We start from the raw sequence: 6,135 nt of genomic DNA, 5'->3' as shown, positions 1-6,135 counted from the left end.
TCCTCTGGACTCCAGTTTTCTGAGTCGGAAATGAAGTGAGCCACATAAAAGGTAGCAAACTGGGATCCACAGAATGACTTTCCTTGCAGTGTTTAATTTCTTTTTTTTTTTTTATTAATTTTTTTAAATGTTTATTTATTTTTGAGACAGAGATAGACAGAGCTCGAGCAGGGGAGGGGCAGAGAGAGAAGGAGACACAGAATCCAAACCAGGTTGCAGGCTCCGAGCTGTCAGCACAGCACAGCAGGGCTCGAACTCACGAACCGCGAGATCATGACCCAGGCCTAAGACAGACACTTAACCGACTGAGCCACCCAGATGCCCCCAGTGTTTACTTTTTCAAATTAAGTCAATAGATTTTTTTTTTTTTTCCTGTAACAGTCTGAATTTTTAAACTCTAATGAATGCCACTTAGTTGCCTCCTTACCTCCATTCCTAAGGCCGGCCCCACTACCTTCTAGCTCCTTCCTTCCACTCCGAAGATATGTCACTCTGGGGTACTGGCTCCACCAGCAACTCCTCTTGGAGCTGGTGTCTCATTATGTACTTGCCGAAAGCTCCCTGAATCACTGGTTTCATCTGATAGACAAGGAGATCTGGCCAAAATTTCTCATGGCCACAATGAGCTGGAAAACACAGTAGTTTCCCGCTTCCAATGGGCTACGCACCTTCCAAGCTCAGCTCACTTCTCTCATCTGGCTACCTGTCTTCCCCCGCAGGGATTTTAGTCTGTGACTTCTGGGTGAATGGTGACGCACTACATTGTTTTATATACTATACAGATGCATCACATGCGAATGTGGCCCTGGGTGGACACACTGTGATTCAGCTGTCTATTAATTAGGTCAAATAGCAAGTTTTTACCATGTGACCAGGCTGTACTTTAAACTGACCAAACAGACTAGTGGTTTTGGCATCGTGTGAATGCTGTCTCAGTAAGGTTCTGCTGAACTTCGTGTAGAAGTATGTGCCAAATTATATGCAAATTTGTGTTTTTCATGGGAGCTGAGAGCCTTGGCACTTAATTTTGATTTTTTTTTTTTTTTAGAGCTAAGTATGTAGCATTGGCCAAGTTCTGCATGTTTAATCCTTTTAATCATTCAACATAAATCATGCTCTCAGTCCCTTAATCATTCTTGTTATTCTTCTTTGAAACTCCTCCAGTTTCCTTACATCCTTCATTGCATAAAGAAGAGTTTTTTTTAACAGGACTGTTTCACTTCCAAGAATCCATTCTGTGATGGAAACAGTGGGGGTTAGAAGATCCAACGCCATGAGAGACTCCAAGGGAAATGCAAGGCGTGGTCCTCGAACAGTTGCAGACATTCACAGGAACTAAAAGGACGTCTGCCACATCTGACCCAGAAAACTAATTTTATATCCTTTTTTCTCATAAGTAATACAGAGAAGGGTTTATATGAGGCCTTTTGGTAACATAGTCTACATTCTTTTATTGTGTATTTATTTATTTGGCATCTACTACGTGAATGAGAGAGGTCTTGCCCTTCCCATCATGTTGAGTCTAGGGAGATAAACAGCTGGTAGGATCACATCTCTTAGGATCCGAGATTTGTCTATCATCATCCATCAACCCTTTCCCCTTTAATCTGGTCAGAGAGCTGCTAGCGAAGAGTGTCTGAGGGAAACTCTAAGGAAACACAGACCCTAGAGGAAGCAGAAAAAAGCAAAGTTGACAGAATGTCTTCGTATCGATCTACCTTTTCTTGTATCTGCTTTTTCTTTTCTCTACAGGCCCCTCCCCGTCTCCAATTTGAATATAAACTCCAGAAGAACCATGTTTTGGTCATCAGTCTACCCCAAAGCCTAGAAAGGTGCCTGCCACATAGTAAGTGCTTGAGAACTGCTTGAGGAATCAATAAACAACTGCCTTCAGCTTAGCACCTCATGCTTGGATAAGGATAATTGATACTTATTAATTTTGTGCATAAGTTCAAGACACTTACTGAAGCCTCCCTCACATTCTAATATACCTTTCAAATCCTATTTGTGCCTGTCAGATCCTCTTAGAGAGAAATTTAGGGCCACCATTATTCAAAGCCATTTAGTCCAATAGATTCATGAATCCCCCTTGTTGGCCATCATTTAGCCTTTGCTTGAATACCTCTAGAAACAGAGAGCTCATTTCCTCCCAAAGCAGCCATCCTGTGCAGTCATGAGGATTAGAATACTCAAGCTTAAGTTTAGCTAAGATCTTCTTTTCTATAGCCTTTACCCATTGTTTTAGTTGTCAGAAGCTAATTAATCTTTCCTTCCACTGGCCAACCCTTCAGGTATTTTGAGACATTAGCACATCCCTCCTAAATTTTCTCTTCTGTACATTAAATGTCCCTTGTTCCTTTCTACACCTAGAAAAAGTATAGGAGAAATTCTAGCTTGGGAGTGTTGTGTATATTCACGCGAGGATTCACACACGAACAACAGGAATGCATGAGCAGGGTGTCTGTTTACGGGGAGGACGAAAGAGCTTCATAAGGAAATCAGTAACTAGTTAACAGACCATAAGTCCTCCTTCAAGAGGCATAAACCAGCATGAGAAGAGAGGAATGTTCAGGGACATGGGCTTAGCTCGTTCTGTGGACCCCGTTTTCTCCCCTCAGGAACTTGTGCCAAGCTTGGGGAGAAGGAACACTGAGGATCAAAGGCCAAGATCACAGAAAGCTCTGGTCAGCACTGAAAATACAAGGCAACGCTTGTGATGTTGGACACCACATAGGATGGAGAAGTGGGGGAGAATATCGTATCACACTAGAAGGGACAACAGTGACCTACCAGGGAGGGGCGGGGGCAGATGTGAAGCCAGGGACCTGGTGGAGAGAGCAGCAGCAGGGTGCAGGGTTTGTTTAAGGAGCAGCTACAGTGGGAGGGAGAAACTGTGCCCGGGAGGGACAGCTGGCCAAAAGGGAGAGGGTCTGCATCCAGCACGCCTGAGATTCTGGGTAGCATTTGGGGAGGACTGCAGTTCTCTGAACCCGCTAAGAGACAGAGGCTTTTTTGTAACTGTTATTCCCCAGCATCAGGAAACATGATTATAAGTCCTAATGATCACACTAGCTTCTCTCTTCCGGGTCTACGGGCCCGGCGCTGCGTTAACACTGGGGCAACCCATTCAATCCTCAAAATAACCCTTTGAGGCCGGTACAGTTCTTATTCTCCTTTTACAGATGAGAAAATTAACATTTAGTGGACCTATCATATCTAGAGTCACACTGCTAGTAAACGGCAGGGCTGTGAAATAGAGCTATTTCTTTCTAACTTTAAGCTTGGCTTCTCAAATGACATAAAATTATGCATTTTAGTATAATTTCCTTGTATTGCAGCCCAGACTTGAGTCGTAAAGTATTTACATTTGAGTTGAATATGTTTGGTGCCTTAACCAATGCTTTAAAAAAAAAAAAAATGCCGAACCTAAGTATATATAGCACATCATACAAAGAAAAAAAAAAGGAAAAAAACTTATGCAAAGAAGTGAAGTTACTTGATTCCTGCAGGAACTCTTCTTTTTTTTTTTTTAAGTTATTTATTTTTTGTGGGGGGAGCACAAGCAGGGAAGGGGGAGAGAGAGAGAGAGAGACAGAATCCCAAGCAGGCTCCCCACTGTCAAGGCAGACTCTGATGCAGGACTTGAACCCACAAACCCTGAGATCATGATCTCAGCCAAAACTAAGAGCTGACTGAGCCACCCAGGCACCCTTGCAAGGAACTGTTCTTATCAACGGTGACAACAGGATCGTCTATTCCATGTCACCGAGCGAGAGTAAGTGACCATCAGTCCCCACGTCAGTGCAGCCCTATCAGCTACAGAACTAACACTTCCTCAGTGGCTATTGCTCTGAAGCAGCCTCCTCCGTCCAGCATCAAGTCAATACTGATGTAGATGAGAAACACTGTCCCACGTCCCCTGTGTCCATCACCATCTTGTGTGTCCCTGGATGTTCTCCTCACCAGAGAAATTTTCTTTCTGGCCCAGGGAAAACGAAATCCTCCCATGAGTAAGTCTGGGGCATCCTGCTTTTAAAAACCTTTTATGGGACCATAAAATACCTCACCTCACCACCTTTAAGAAGTTGGCTTCAGGAATGAGAGCAAACTGAATTGCACGGAGCTGAAAACAAGGTAAGCAGATTGTTATTTCTTCTGGCTAGAGCATATCTGACTTCCTTATTGGACTAAAGCATTTAGTAAAAGGAAACAGCCTTTTAATTGCACGTTCCTTGCAACAGCCCACAGCCTCATGACCTGAGCCAGGAGCAGACTCCAGAGCAAAGTGTTGTAGACAAGCTGGTACTTTACATGCCTAAGAACACGGTCATTTACAACCCGGAGGTACTTTATTGCTAATGATCTTTGAAGTTAACAAGGTTTGCAGAAGCTTTTCAGCATTATTATTACTATTTACATCAATGGCATTAGTGATGTCCTTTATTCTTCCAAGACTTAACACTGCTAATTGGCATCAGCATAAACAGAGGTATAAATGCTATCATGCAACACAGGCGGAGCCAGCTCTGCAGCTTTGTGGGTTTAATATGGAAATGTTTGCTATCTAATGAGGACACAAAACGTTAATCTGCAGAACAAATTGTATTTATAGAGAAACGAATTATCATATGCAAATGTGACACACATCACTTGCGAAATTCCTGTTGCCTCTGGGGCGGCCCTCTGTGACCTTTCTGAAATGCAGCGCTTTGAAGCAGGAGCTAATGGTTTCATGCACTGAGGCTGATTACTTTCATTTTCATACAGAAATGAGCTAAATGGGAAGGACTCTGGCTCCAGAAGAACACAACAGAGGCCTGGCCTTCGTAACTGTAAGCTGCACTCTGTTGATTTCTTATCCTTTGCTTTAAAACTCAGAGTTCTTCTACAGCGTTTGCTGTATCTGCAAAGCCAGAGTAACGAATGTTGTGACCCACTTAATAAAAGGCTTGAGATGTTCTTATCATACACGCTGTCCTATTGGATGAAGGCTATTTTGATGTTGCCTCATAATTATTTTGTTGGTGTTGTTTTTCTCTTCTTCATCGAGGAAGAAACTCCCCTGAGTATAGATTGTTAAGTCTACGGAGTGGTGTTTAACTCCTTTCCCTGGGACCTTTTCCTCTTCTCTTTCAAATATATGTGTTCTCTAGTTTGAAGCCTCATGGAAGGATAAAATGCTGGAAATTAAGTGGCTTTAGCGATCACCCAGTGAGTCCAAATATTTCATTTACAGATGAGGAAAGTAGGGCCCAGAGAGGTCAGGTGACGTACCCGAGATCACACAGTGAATTGGGAGAGGGCACTGGAAGTCAGGTGCTCTTTCTATAGGCTTACGCAATGAAAATGATACGAATAAAAACAAAAACACCTCTACTTTAGCACTGCTAAGTTTAGAGTTATGTGAATGCTTGAAAGTGTTCTTAACTCTATGAAAGCTGCTGCTGGCCAAAGACCCTTGACCAGCTTACGGATATGCAGTTCTGCTACTTTCATCAGGACAGCGCGGATCTGGTTCCGCATTTTCCAAACGCCTGTCAGACTGTGAGGGCAGAAAGTGAAGGAAATGTGGCCTCTACGGTCATAGAAGCCACAGTTTTCTAAGAGAGACCAACATGCAGACAATTTCAACGAAACAAGGTAAGCGCGTTATCAAAGTACTCACCTTGGGTAAAAGCATGGAGAAAACAAGCACTCCATGTAAAGGAGACTGCACGGTGGGGTGCACGGTGGTGTTTCTATTGCTATGTAACAAATTATCTCCAACGTAGTGGCCTAAAAACACACATTTATTATTCCCGTGGGTCAGAAACTCCTTCATGTCTCAGACGGGTCCTCAAGTTGAGGGTCTCACATGGATTCAGTCAAGGTGTTGGTCAAGCTTCAGTCTTTTCTGAAGCTCAGTGATATCTTCCAAGCTCATGGGGTTGCTGGCAGAATCCATTTCCTCCTGGTGGTAGGACTGAAGTACAGCTTTCTGGCTGGCTGTCAGTGAGGGCTGGTCTCAGTTCCTGAAGGCCCCCCCCCGCCCAGCTCCTTGCCATGTGGCCCTCCTACAATATGGCAGCTTACTTTCTCAGAGTCAGCAGGAGAATCATTCTCTTCAGGAAGGCCTGAGAGAGCAGACCTAGGCAG

The 6,135-nt window shown here is 43.7% G+C and overlaps 1 long non-coding RNA gene across 2 annotated transcripts; it reads left to right on the top strand.

Moving 5' to 3' along the window:
• Nucleotides 1–1,220: 1,220 nt before the first annotated feature.
• On the top strand, nucleotides 1,221–4,968 carry LOC147581537 (uncharacterized). Of its 2 annotated transcripts, none has more exons than XR_015249692.1 (3): nucleotides 1,221–1,846; nucleotides 3,989–4,134; nucleotides 4,768–4,968. It is a non-coding gene; the product is annotated as an uncharacterized LOC147581537 (long non-coding RNA). The 2 variants fall into 2 exon arrangements; XR_015249693.1 differs by lacking the exon at nucleotides 4,768–4,968 and adding an exon at nucleotides 4,242–4,566.
• Nucleotides 4,969–6,135: the final 1,167 nt, after the last annotated feature.

Source organism: Puma concolor, chromosome B1 (genome assembly GCF_028749965.1).
Source record: "Puma concolor isolate L17-30 chromosome B1, mPumCon1.1.hap2, whole genome shotgun sequence".
Lineage (NCBI taxonomy): Eukaryota > Metazoa > Chordata > Mammalia > Carnivora > Felidae > Puma > Puma concolor.
The sequence above is the reverse complement of the archived record's forward strand: the minus strand, read 5'-3'. Positions and strand labels throughout refer to the sequence as shown.